Source organism: Durio zibethinus, chromosome 2 (genome assembly GCF_047325235.1).
Source record: "Durio zibethinus cultivar Kanyao isolate XHJ-2024 chromosome 2, ASM4732523v1, whole genome shotgun sequence".
In the NCBI taxonomy this organism is placed as follows: Eukaryota; Viridiplantae; Streptophyta; class Magnoliopsida; order Malvales; family Malvaceae; genus Durio; species Durio zibethinus.
The window spans coordinates 21,416,748-21,429,777 of record NC_143163.1 but is presented as its reverse complement, the minus strand read 5'-3'; positions in this window follow the sequence as shown (position 1 = coordinate 21,429,777).

The following is a 13,030-nucleotide window of genomic DNA, read 5'->3' as shown; positions in this document are numbered from 1 at the left end:
AGCCGGGGATCGGTCGAGTCCCCCTCTGCGTGCTGCCAATCCTACTGCCGCAACCCTCAGTCCAGTGTGATCTTAGACTGGGAATGAACTCCGTATGCCTAAGCCAACCGATGAAACGAGTGGGGGGATGGGGTATGGGCACTACGTCGGCCAGAGAGACAGGATGCGCAAGCCGTAGATCGATAGGGTGGTAGGTGTGTTTAGGTACATCTTCATATTTCTGCATGCCAATGCAATTTTTATGGCTTGTAAATTCATACAATGGTCCCTTAAGCCTTCACGTGAAGTTTCATGGCAAGACGACTCATTTTCTATTTTTCATGATTTTTGAAACTTTTTACGGTTCGGGATTTTTTAAAATTTTTTCGAAAGGAGTTTTGGCCCCAAACATAGTAGACATTATCCTTGTATTTTTTTTGGCATGCACAAAAAAATTCAGCTAAAAACTCGAAGTGTACAAGATTTTGTGACCATTTTAAAAAAGTGTCCCCATTTCAGACACTTTAATGGCTACTGGCAGCAAACCTGTAAAATCTCAAATGCTCTTTAAGGGGATGTGAGTTCTCGAGGTTTGATGAGGGATAGGGAGCCAATATAAGGGCCAAGTACCAGCACCCATCGCACATCATGTGCGTACACCCCCCGGGCCCCCGATCGTCAGAACCCTAATGCCCCCAGTCAGGTTCTCCGGCGATGCTCCGGCGATGGTGCCCCGACGAAGAAAAATGCGGCACTAGCACATGCTCGAGCCCAGCATGTTCTACCGTAACCCTCGGTCCGGTCCGATCTTAGACTGGGAATGAACTCCGTATGCTTAGACTGGGAATGAACTCCGTATGCCTAAGTCAACCCATGAAACGAGCGTGCGGGCGCTCAGCCGGCCAGAGGGGCGGGATGCGGAAGCCGAGGATCAGCCGGGTCCCCCTCTGCGTGCTGTCGATCCTACTGCCGCAACCCTCAGTTTGGTCGAATCTTAGACTGGGAATGAACTCTGTATGCCTAAGCCAACCGACGAAACGAGCGGGGGGGCGGGGTATGGGCACTACGCCGGCCAGAGAGACGGGATGCGCAAGTCGAGGATCGATAGGGTGGTAGGTGGGTTTAGGTACATCTTCATATTTCTACGTGCCAATGCCATTTTTATGGCTTGTAAATTCATACAATGGTCCCTTAAGCCTTCACATGAAGTTTTATGGCAAGACGACTCGTTTTCTATTTTTCATGATTTTTGAAACTTTTTGCAGTTTGGGATTTTTTAAAATTTTTTCAGAAGGAGTTTTGGCCCAAAACCTGGTAGACGTGATCCTTGTATTTTTTTTTCGATGCACAAAAAAATTCAGCTAAAAACTCGAAGTGTACAAGATTTTGTGACCATTTGAAAAAAGTGTTCCCATTTCAGACACTTTAATGGCTACTAGCAGCAAACCTATAAAATCTCAAATGCTCTTTAAGGGGGTGTGAGTTCTCCAGGTTTGACGAGGCATAGGGGGCAAATATAAGGGCCATGTACCAGCACCCATCACACATCATGTGCGCACACCCCCCCCGGGCCCCCGATCGTTGGAACCCCAATGCCGCCGGTCAGGTTCTCTGGTGATGCTCTGGCGATGGTGCCCCGACGAAGAAAAATACGGCACCAGCACCTGCTTGAGCCCAGCATGTGCTGCCGGAACCCTCGGTCCGGTCCGACCTTAGACTAGGAATGAACTCCGTATGCCTAAGTCAACCCACGAAACGAGCGTGCGGGCGCTCAACCTGCTAGAGGGGCGGGATGCAAAAACCGAGGATCGGTCGGGTCCTCCTCTGCGTGCTATCGATCCTGCTACCGCAACCCTCAGTTGGTCTGATCTTAGACTAGGAATGAACTTTGTATGCCTAAGCCAACCGACGAAACGAGCGGGGGGGCGGGGTATGGGCACTATGCCAGCCAGAGAGACGGGATGCGCAAGCCGAGGATCGATAGGGTGGTAGGTGGGTTTAGGTACATCTTCATATTTCTGCATGCCAATGCCATTTTTATGGCTTGTAAATTCATACAATGGTCCGTTAAGCCTTCACATGAAGTTTTATGGCAAGACGACTCGTTTTCTATTTTTCATGATTTTCGAAACTTTTTACGGTTTGGGATTTTTTTTAATTTTTTCGAAAGGAGTTTTGGCCCCAAACCTGGTAGACGTGATCCTTGTTTTTTTTTTGGGATGCACAAAAAAATTCAGCTAAAAACTCAAAGTGTAAAAGATTTTGTGACCATTTGAAAAAAGTGTCCCCATTTCAGACACTTTAATGGCTACTGGCAGCAAACCTATAAAATCTCAAATGCTCTTTAAGGGGGTGTGAGTTCTCGAGGTTTGACGAGGCATAGGGGGCAAATATAATGGCCATGTACCAGCATCCATCACACATCATGTGCACACACCCCCCCCGGGCCCCCGATCGTCAGAACCCCAATGCCGCCGGTCAGGTTCTCTGGCGATGCTCCGACGGTGGTGCCCCGACGAAGAAAAATATGGCACCAGCACATGCTCGAGCCCAGCATGTGCTGTCGCAACAGTCGGTCCAGTCCGACCTTAGACTGGGAATGAACTCTGTATGCCTAAGTCAACGCACGAAACGAGCGTGCGGGCGCTCAACCGACCAGAGAGGCAGGATGCGTAAGCCGAGGATATGTCGGGTCCCCCTCTGTGTGCTGTCGATCCTGCTACCGTGACCCCCAGTTTGGTTCAATCTTAGACTGGGAATGAACTCCGTATGCCTAAGCCCACCGATGAAACGAGTGGGGTTGCGGGGTAAGGGTACTACGCCGACCAGAGAGACGGGATGCGCAAGCTGTGGATCGATAGGGTGGTAGGTGGGTTTAGGTACATCTTCATATTTCTACGTGCCAATGCCATTTTTATGGCTTGTAAATTCATACAATGGTCCCTTAAGCCTTCACGTGAAGTTTCATTGTAAGACGACTCATTTTCTATTTTTCACGATTTTTCAAACTTTTTGTGGTTCGGGATTTTTTAAAATTTTTTCGGAAGGAGTTTTGGCCCCAAACTTAGTAGACGTGATCATTGTATTTTTTTTGGCATGCACAGAAAAATTCATCTAAAAAACTCAAAGTGTACAAGATTTTGTGACCATTTGAAAAAAGTGTCCCCTTTTCAGACACTTTAATGGCTACTGGTAGCAAACCTGTAAAATCTCAAATGCTCTTTAAGGGGGTGTGAGTTCTCGAGGTTTGATGAGGGATAGGGGGCCAATATAAGGGCCAAGTACCAGCACGCATTGCACATCATGTGCGCACACCCCCCTGGACCCCCTCGATTGCCGGAACAGCAATGCCGCAGGTAAGGTTCTCCGATGATGCTCCGACGACGGTGCCCCAACGAAGAAAAATACGGCACCAGCACATGGTCGAGCCCAGTATGTGCTGTCGCAACCCTCGGTCCGGGCCGATCTTAGACTGGGAATGAACTCCGTATGCCTAAGTCAACCTACGAAACGAGCGTGCGGGCGGTCAGCCGGCCCGAAGGGTGGGATGCGCAAGTCGGGGATCGATCGGGTCCCCCTTTGCGTGCTGCCAATCCTGCTGCCGCAACCCTCAGTCTAGTTTGATCTTAGATTGGGAATGAACTCCGTATGCCTAAGCCAACCGACGAAACGAGCGGGTGGGCACTACGTCGGTGAGAGAGACGGGATGCGAAAGCCGTGGATCGATAGGGTGGTAGGTGGGTTTAGGCACATCTTCATATTTCTATGTGCCAATGCCATTTTTATGGCTTGTAAATTGATACAATCATCCCTTAAGCCTTCACGTGAAGTTTCATGGCAAGACGACTCGTTTTTTATTTTTCATGATTTTTGAAATTTTTTGCGATTCGAGATTTTTTAAAATTTTTTTGGAAGGAGTTTTGGCCCCGGAGTTGGTAGACATGATCCCTGTATTTTTTTTGGCATGTACAAAAAAATTCAGCTAAAAACTCGATGTGTACAAGATTTTGTGACTATTTGAAAAAAATGTCCTCATTTCAGACACTTTAATGGCTACTGGCAGCAAACCTGTAAAATCTCAAATGCTCTTTAAAGGGGTGTGAGTTCTTGAGGTTTGATGAGGGATAGGTGGCCAATATAAGGGCCAAGTACCAGCACCCATCACACATCATGTGCGCACACCTGCCTGGCCCCTCCGATCGACGGAACCCCAATGCCGCCTGTCAGGTTCTCTGGCGATGCTCCGGCGATGGTGCCCCGACGAAGAAAAATGCGGCACCAGCATGTGCAGCTGCAACCCTCGATCCGGTTCGATCTTAGACTGGGAATGAACTCCGTATTCCTAAGTCAACCCACGAAACGAGCGTAAGGCGCTCAACCGGCCAGAGGGGCGGGATACGCAAGACGGAGATTAGCCGGGGCCTGCGTGCTGTCGATCCTGCTACCGCAACCCTCAGTTTGATCTAATCTTAGATTGGGAATGAACTCTGTATGCCTAAGCCAACCGATGAAATGAGCGGGCGGGCGGGCGGGCGGGCGGGCTCTACGCCGGCCAGAGAGACGTGATGCGCAAGCCGTGGATCGATAGAGTGTAGGTGGGTTTAGGCACATCTTCATATTTCGATGTACAAATGCCATTTTTATGGCTTGTAAATGCATACAATGGTTCCTTCAGCCTTCACGTGAAGTTTCATGGCAAGACGACTCATTTTTTATTTTTCATGATTTTGAAAACTTTTTCCAGTTTGGGATTTTTTAAAATTTTTTCGGCAGGGGTTTTGGCCCTAAACTTGGTAAGACGTGATCCCTGTATTTTTTTTGGTGTGCACAAAACATTTCAGCTAAAAACTCGAAGTGTACAAGATTTTGTGGCCATTTGAAAAAATTGTCCCCATTTCAGACACTTTATTGGCTATTGGCAGCAAACCTGTAAAATCTCAAATGCTCTTTAAGGGGGTGTGAGTTCTTGAGGTTTGATGAGGGATAGGGGGCCAATATAAGGGCCAAGTACCAGCACCCATCGCACATCATGTGCGCACACCCCCCCGGCCCCCCGATCGCCAGAACCCCAATGCCATTGGTCAGGTTCTCCGGCTATGCTCCGGTGATGGTGCCTCGACAAAGAAAAATGCGACACCAGCACATGCCCGAGCCCAGCATGTGTTGTTGCAACCCTCGATCTGATCTGATCTTAGACTTTGAATGAACTCCGTACGCTTAGATTGGGAATGAACTCCGTATGCCTAAGTCAACCCATGAAATGAGCGTGCGGGCGCTCAGCAGGCCAGAGGGACGGGATGCTCAAGCCGAGGATCGGTCGGGTCCCCCTCTGCATGCTGTTGATCCTACTACCGCAACCCTCGGTCTTATCCAATCTTAGACTGGGAATGAACTCCGTATGCCTAAGCCAACCGACGAAATGAGCGGGCAGACGGGCGGGTGGGCACTTCACCGGCCAGAAAGACGGGATGCGCAAGCCATGGATCGATAGGGTGGTAGGTGGGTTAAGGCACATCTTCATATTTTTGGGTGCCAATGCCATTTTTATGGCTTGTAAATTCATACAATGGTCCTTTAAGCCTTCACGTGAAGTTTCATGGCAAGACGACTCGTTTTTCATTTTTCACGGTTTTCAAAACTTTTTACGGTTCAAGATTTTTAAAGTTTTTTCGGAAATATTTTTGGTGCCAAACTTGCTAGATGTGATCCTTGTATTTTTGTTGGCATGCACAAAAAAATTCAGCTAAAAACTCGAAGTGTACAAGATTTTGAGACCACTTGAAAAAAGTATCCCCATGTCAGACACTTTAATGGCTAGTGGCAGCAAACCTGTAAAATCTCAAATGCTCTTTAAGTTGGTGTGACTTCTCAAGGTTTGATGAGGGATAGCGGGCCAATATAAGGGCCAAGTACCAGCACCCATCGCACATCATGTGCGCACACCCCCCCGGCCCCCCGATCGCCAGAACCCCAATGCCGCTGGTCAGGTTCTCGGGCTACGCTCCGGTGATGGTGCCTCGGCAAAGAAAAATGTGACACCAGCACATGCCCGAGCCCAGCATGTGCTGTTGCAACCCTCGATCTGATCTGATCTTAGACTTTGAATGAACTCCGTATGCTTAGACTGGGAATGAACTCCGTATGCCTAAGTCAACCCATGAAACGAGCGTGCGGGCGCTCAGCCGACCAGAGGGACGGGATGCACAAGCCGGGGATCGGTCGGGTCCCCCTCTGCATGCTGTTGATCCTACTGCCGCAACCCTCGGTCCTATCCAATCTTAGACTGGGAATGAACTTCGTATGCCTAAGCCAACCGACGAAATGAGCGAGCAGACGGGCGGGTGGGCACTTCACCGGCCAGAAAGACGGGATGCGCAAGCCGTGGATCGATAGGGTGGTAGGTGGGTTTAGGCACATCTTCATATTTTTGGGTGCCAATGCCATTTTTATGGCTTGTAAATTCATACAATGGTCCTTTAAGCCTGCACGTGAAGTTCCATGGCAAGACGGCTCATTTTTCATTTTTCACGATTTTCAAAACTTTTTACGGTTCAAGATTTTTTAAAGTTTTTTCGGAAATAGTTTTGGTCCCAAACTTGCTAGATGTGATCCTTGTATTTTTGTTGGCATGCACAAAAAAATTCAGCTAAAAACTCGAAGTGTACAAGATTTTGAGACCACTTGAAAAAAGTATCCCCATGTCAGACACTTTAATGGCTAGTGGCAGCAAACCTGTAAAATCTCAAATGCTCTTTAAGTTGGTGTGAGTTCTCAAGGTTTGATGAGGGATAGGGGGCCAATATAAGGGCCAAGTACCAGCACCCATCGCACATCATGTGCGCACACTCCTCCCGGCCCCCCCGATCGTCGGAACCCCAATGCCGCCGCTCAGGTTCTCTGGTGATGCTCCGGTGATGGTGCCCCGATGAAGAAAAATGCGGCACTAGCACATGCACGAGCCCAGCATGTGCTGTCGCAACCCTCGGTCCGGTTCGATCTTAGACTAGGAATGAACTCCGTATGCCTAAGCCAGCCGACGAAATGAGCGGGCGGGCAGGCGGGCACTCCGTCGACCAGAGAGACGGGATCGCAAGCCGTTGATTCTTAGGGTGGTAGGTTCGTTTAGGCACATCTTCATATTTCTGCATGCCAATGCCATTTTTATGGCTTGTAAATTCATACAATGGTCCCTTAAGCCTTCACGTGAAGTTTCATGGCAAGACGACTCATTTTCTATTTTTCATTATTTTTGAAACTTTTTACGGTTTGGGATTTTTTATAAATTTTTTCGGAAGGAGTTTTTTCTATTTTTGTTGGCATGCACAAAACAATAAAGATAAAAACGTGAAGGGTACAAGATTTTGTGACCATTTGAAAAAAGTGTCCCCATTTCAGACACTTTAAGGGCTACTGGCAGCAAACCTGTAAAATCCTAAATGCTCTTTAAGGGGGTGTGAGTTCTCGAGGTTTGATGGGGGATAGGGGGCCAATAAAGGGCCAAGTACCAGCACCCATCACACATCATGTGCGCACACCCCCCGACCCCCCCGATCATCGAAACCCTAATGCCGCCGGTCAGGTTCTCTGGCGATGCTCATGTGATGGTGCCCAGATGCAGAAAAGTGCGGCACCAGCACATGCCCGAGCCCAGCATGTGCTGTCGTAACCCTTGGTCCGGTCCGATTTTACATTGCAAATGAACTCCGTTTGCCTAAGTCAACCCACGAAAGGAGCGTGCGGTCACTTAGCCGCCCAGAGGGGCGGGATGCGCAAGCCAGGGATCGATCGGGTCCCCTTCTGCGTGCTGCCAATCCTGCTGATGCAACCCTTAGTCCGGTCCGATCTTTAGACTAGGAATGAACTCCGTATGCCGAAGCCAACCGACAAAATGAACGGGCGGGCGGGCACTACGTCGACCAGAGAGACGAGTTGCGCAAGCCGTGGATCGATAGGGTGGTAGGTGGGTTTAGGCACATCTTCATATTTCTACGTGCCAATGATATTTTATGGCTTGTAAATTCATACAATGGTCCCTTAAGCCTTCACGTGAAGTTTCATGGCTAAATGACTCGTTTTCTATTTTTCATGATTTTTGAAACTTTTTACGATTCGAGATTTTTTAAAATTTTTTTGAAATGAGTTTTGGCCCCAATCTTGGTAGATGTGATCCTTGTATTTTTGTTGGAACGCATAAAAAAATTCAACTAAAAACTCGAGGTGTACAAGATTTTGTGACCATTTGAAAAAAGTGTCCCCCATTTCAGACACTTTAATGGCTACTGGCAGCAAACCTGTAAAATCTCAAATGCTCTTTAAGGGGGTGTGAGTTTTCGAGGTTTGATGAGGGATAGTGGGCCAATATAAGGGCCAAGTACCAGCCCCCATCGCACATCATGTGCGGACACCCCCCCGACCCCCCCGATCGCCGGAACCCCAATGCCGTCGGTCAGGTTCTCCGGTGATGCTTCGGTGATGGTGCCCCGGTGAAGAAAAATGCAGCAACAGCACATGCCCGAGCCCATCATGAGCTATCGCAACCCTTGATCCAGTCCGTTCTTTGACTGGGAATGAACTTTGTATGCTTAGACTGGGAATGAACTCCGTATGCCTAAGTCAACCAATGAAACTAGCGTGCGGTCGCTGAGTCGGCCAGAGTGGCGGGATGCGCAAGCCGGGGATCGGCCGGGTCCACCTCTACGTGCTGCCGATCCTGCTGTCACAACCCTCAGTCTGGTCCAATCTTAGACTAGGAATGAACTCTGTATGCCTAAGCCAACTGACGAAATGAGCGGGCAGGCGGACGGGTAGGTAATACGCCGGCCAGAGAGACGGGATGCGCAAGCCGTGGATCAATAGGGTGGTAGGCGGGTTTAGGCACATCTTCATATTTCTGCATGCCAATGCCATTTTTATGGCTTGTAAATTCATACAACGGTCCCTTAAGCCTTCACGTTAAGTTTCATGGCAAGATGACTTGTTTTCTATTTTTCATGATTTTCAAAACTTTTTGCGGTTTGGGATTTTTTTAAAATTTTTTCGGAAGGAGTTTTTTCTATTTTTGTTGGCATGCACAAAACAATAAAGCTAAAAACGCGAAGTGTACAAGATTTTGTGACCATTTGAAAAAAGTGTCCCCATTTCAGACACTTTAATTGCTACTGACAGCAAACCTGTAAAATCTCAAAAGCTCTTTAAGGGGGTGTGAGTTCTCGAGGTTTGATGAGGGATAGGGGGCCAATATAAGGGCCAAGTACCAGCACCATCGCATATAAGGGCCAAGTACCAGCACCATCGCACATCATGTGCACACACCCCCTAGCCCCCCCGATCGCCGGAACCTCAATGCCGCCGGTTATGTTCTCCGACGATGCTCCGACGATGGTACGTCAACGAAGAAAAATGCGGCACCAGCACATGCCCGAGCCCAGCATGTGCTGCCGCAACCCTCGGTCCGGTCCGATCTTAGACTGGAATGAACTCCATATGCCTAAGTCAACCCACGAAATGAGCGTGCGGGTGCTCAGCCGACCAGAGGGGCGGGATGCGCAAGCCGGGGATCGGTCGGGTCCCCCTCTGCGTGCTGCCGATCCTGCTGCCGCAACCCTCTGTCCGGTCCAATCTTAGAATGGAAATGAACTCCGTATACCTAAACCAACTGAAGAAACAAGCGGGCGGGCGGACGGGCGGGCGAGCACTACGTCGGCCAAAGAGACGGGAATGAACTCCATATGCTTAGACTGGCAATGAACTTCGTATGCCTAAGTCAACCCACGGAACGAGCGTACGGGCGTTCAGCCAGCCAAAGGGGAGGGATGCTCAAGCCGGGGATCGGCCGGGTCCCCCTCTGCGTGCTGCTGATCTTGCTACCATAACCCTCGGTCCGGTCTGATCTTAGACTGGGAATGAACTCTGTATGCCTAAGCCAACCGACGAAACGAGGGGGCGGGCGGGCGGGTGGGCGGGCACTACGTCGGCCAGAGATACGGAATGCGCAAGCCGTGGATCGATAGGATGGTAAGTGGGTTTAGGCACATCTTCATATTTCTATGTGCCAATGCCATTTTTATGGCTTGTAAATTCATACAATGGTCCCTTAAGCCTTCACGTGAAGTTTCATGGCCAGACGACTCGTTTTCTATTTTTCACAATTTTTGAAACTTTTTTTCTATTTGAAATTTTTTAAAATTTTTTTGCAAGGAGTTGTGGCCCCAACTTGGTAGACGTGATCCTTATATTTTTGTTGGCATGCACAAAAAAATTCAGCTAAAAACTCGAAGTGTACAAGATTTTGTGACCATTGGAAAAAAGTGTCCCCATTTCAGACACTTTAATGGCTACTGGCAGCAAACCTGTAAAATCTCAAATGCTCTTTAAGGGGGTGTGAGTTCTCTTGGTTTGGTGAGGGATAGGGGGCCAATATAAGGGCCAAGTACCAGCACCCATCACACATCATGTGCGCACACCCTCGGCCCCCCCGATCGCCGGAACCTCAATGCAGCCGGTCAGGTTCTTCGGTGATGCTCCGACGATGGTGCCCCGACGAATAAAAATACGGCACCAGCACATGCCTGAGCCCAGCATTTGCCGCTGCAACCCTCGGTCGGGTCTGATCTTAGACTGGGAATGAACTCTGTATGCCTAAGCCAACCGACGAAACGAGCGAGCGGGCGGGCGGGGGGCACTACATTGGCCAGAGAGACGGGATGCATAAGCCGTGGATCAATAGGGTGGTAGGTGGGTTTAGGCACATCTTCATATTTTTACATGCCAATGCCATTTTAGAGGCTTGTAAATTCATGCAATGGTCCCTTAAGCCTTCACGTGAAGTTTCATGGCAAGATGACTCGTTTTTTATTTTTCACGATTTTCAAAACTTTTTACGGTTTGGGATTTTTTAAAATTTTTTCAGAAGGAGTTTAGGCCCCAAACTTGGTAGACGCGATCCTTGTATTTTTGTTGGCATGCACAAAGAAATTCAGCTAAAAAATCAAAGTTTACAAGATTTTGTGACCATTTCAAAAAAGTGTCCCCATTTTAGACACTTTAATGGCTATTGGCAGCAAACCTATAAAATCTCAAATGCTCTTTAAGGAGGTGTCAGTTTTCGAGGTTTGACGAGGGATAGGGGGCCAATATAAGGGCCAAGTACCAGCACCCATCGTACATCATGTGCGCACACCCCCCCGGCCCCCCCGTTCGCCGGAACCCCAATGCAGCCGGTCAGGTTCTCCGGTGATGCTCCGACGATGGCTCCCCAGAGAAGAAAAATATGACACCAGCACATGCCCGAGCCCAGTATTTGCCCCCGCAACTGTCGGTCCGGTCCGATCTTGACTGGGAATTAAGTCCGTATGCCTAAGCCAACCGACGAAACGAGCTGGCGGGCGGGCGGGCACTACGTCGGCCAGAGAGATGGGATGCGCAAGCCGTGGATCGATAGGGTGGTAAGTGTGTTTAGGCACATCTTCATATTTCTACATGCGAAAGCCATTTTTATGGCATGTGAATTCATACAATGGTCCCTTAAGCCTTCACGTGAAGTTTCATGGCAAAATGACTCGTTTTTTATTTTTCATGATTTTTGAAACTTTTTGTGATTCGGGATTTTTTAAAATTTTTTCGGAAAGTGTTTTGGCCCTAAACTTGGTAGACGTGATCTTTGTATTTTTTTTGGCTTGCATAAAAAAATTCAGCTAAAAACTCGAAGTGTACAAGATTTTGTGACCATTTGAAAAAAGTGTCCCCATTTCAGACACTTTAATGGCTACTGGCAGCAAACCTGTAAAATCTCAAATGCTCTTTAAGGTGGTGTGAGTTCTTGAGGTTTGATAAGTGATAGGGGGCCAATATAAGGGCCAAGTACCAGCTCCTATCGCACATCATGTGCGCACACCCCCCCGGCCCCCCCGATCGTCGGAACCCCAATGCCGTCGGTCAGGTTCTTCGGCAATGCTCCGAGATGGTGCCCCGACGAAGAAAAATTCGGCACCAGCACATGCCCGAGCCCAGCATGTGCTACCGTAACCCTCAGTCTGGTTCGATCTTAGACTGGGAATGAACTCTGTATGCTTAGACTAGGAATGAACTCCGTATGCCTAAGTCAAACCATGAAACGAGCGTGCGGGCGCTCAACCGGCCAGAGGGGTGGGATGCGCAAGCCTGGATCGGTAGGGTCCCCCTCTATGTGCTGTCGATCCTACTATCATCACCCTCGGTCTGGTCCGATCTTAGACGGGGAATGAACTCTGTATGCCTAAGCCAACTGACGAAATGAGTGGGCCGACGGGCGGACAGGCGGGCGGGCACTATGCTGGCCAGAGAGACGGGATGCGCAAGCCGTAGATCGATAGAGTGGTAGGTGGGTTTAGACACATCTTCATATTTTTGCATGCCAATGCCATTTTCATGGCTTGTAAATTCATACAATGGTCCCTTAAGCCTTCACGTGAAGTTTCATGGCAAGACGACTCGTTTTCTATTTTTTAAGATTTTGTGGTTCGGGATTTTTTAAAATTTTTTCGGAAGGAGTTTTGTCCCCAAACTTGGTAGACGTGATCCTTGCATTTTTGTTGGCATGCATAAAAAAATTCAGCTAAAAATTTGAAGTCTACAACATTTTGTGACCATTTGAAAAAAGTGTCCCAATTTCAGACACTTTAATAGCTACTAGCAGCAAACCTGTAAAATCTCAAATGCTCTTTAAGGGGGTGTGAGTTCTCGAGGTTTGATGAGGGATAGGGGGCCAATATAAGGGCCAAGTATCAGCACGCATCGCACATCATGTACGCACACCCCCCGGCCCCCCCGATCGCCGGAACCCCAATGCCGTCGGTCAGGTTCTCCGGCGATGCACCAACGATGGTGCCCCGGGGAGGAAGAATGCATCACCAGCACATGCCCGAGCCCAGCATGTGCTGCCGCAACCCTCAGTCCGATCTGATCTTAGACTGGGAATGAACTCCGTATGCTTAGATCGGGAATGAACTCCGTATGCTTAGACTGGGAATGAACTTAGAATGCCTAAGTCAACCCACGAAAGGAGCCCACGAAA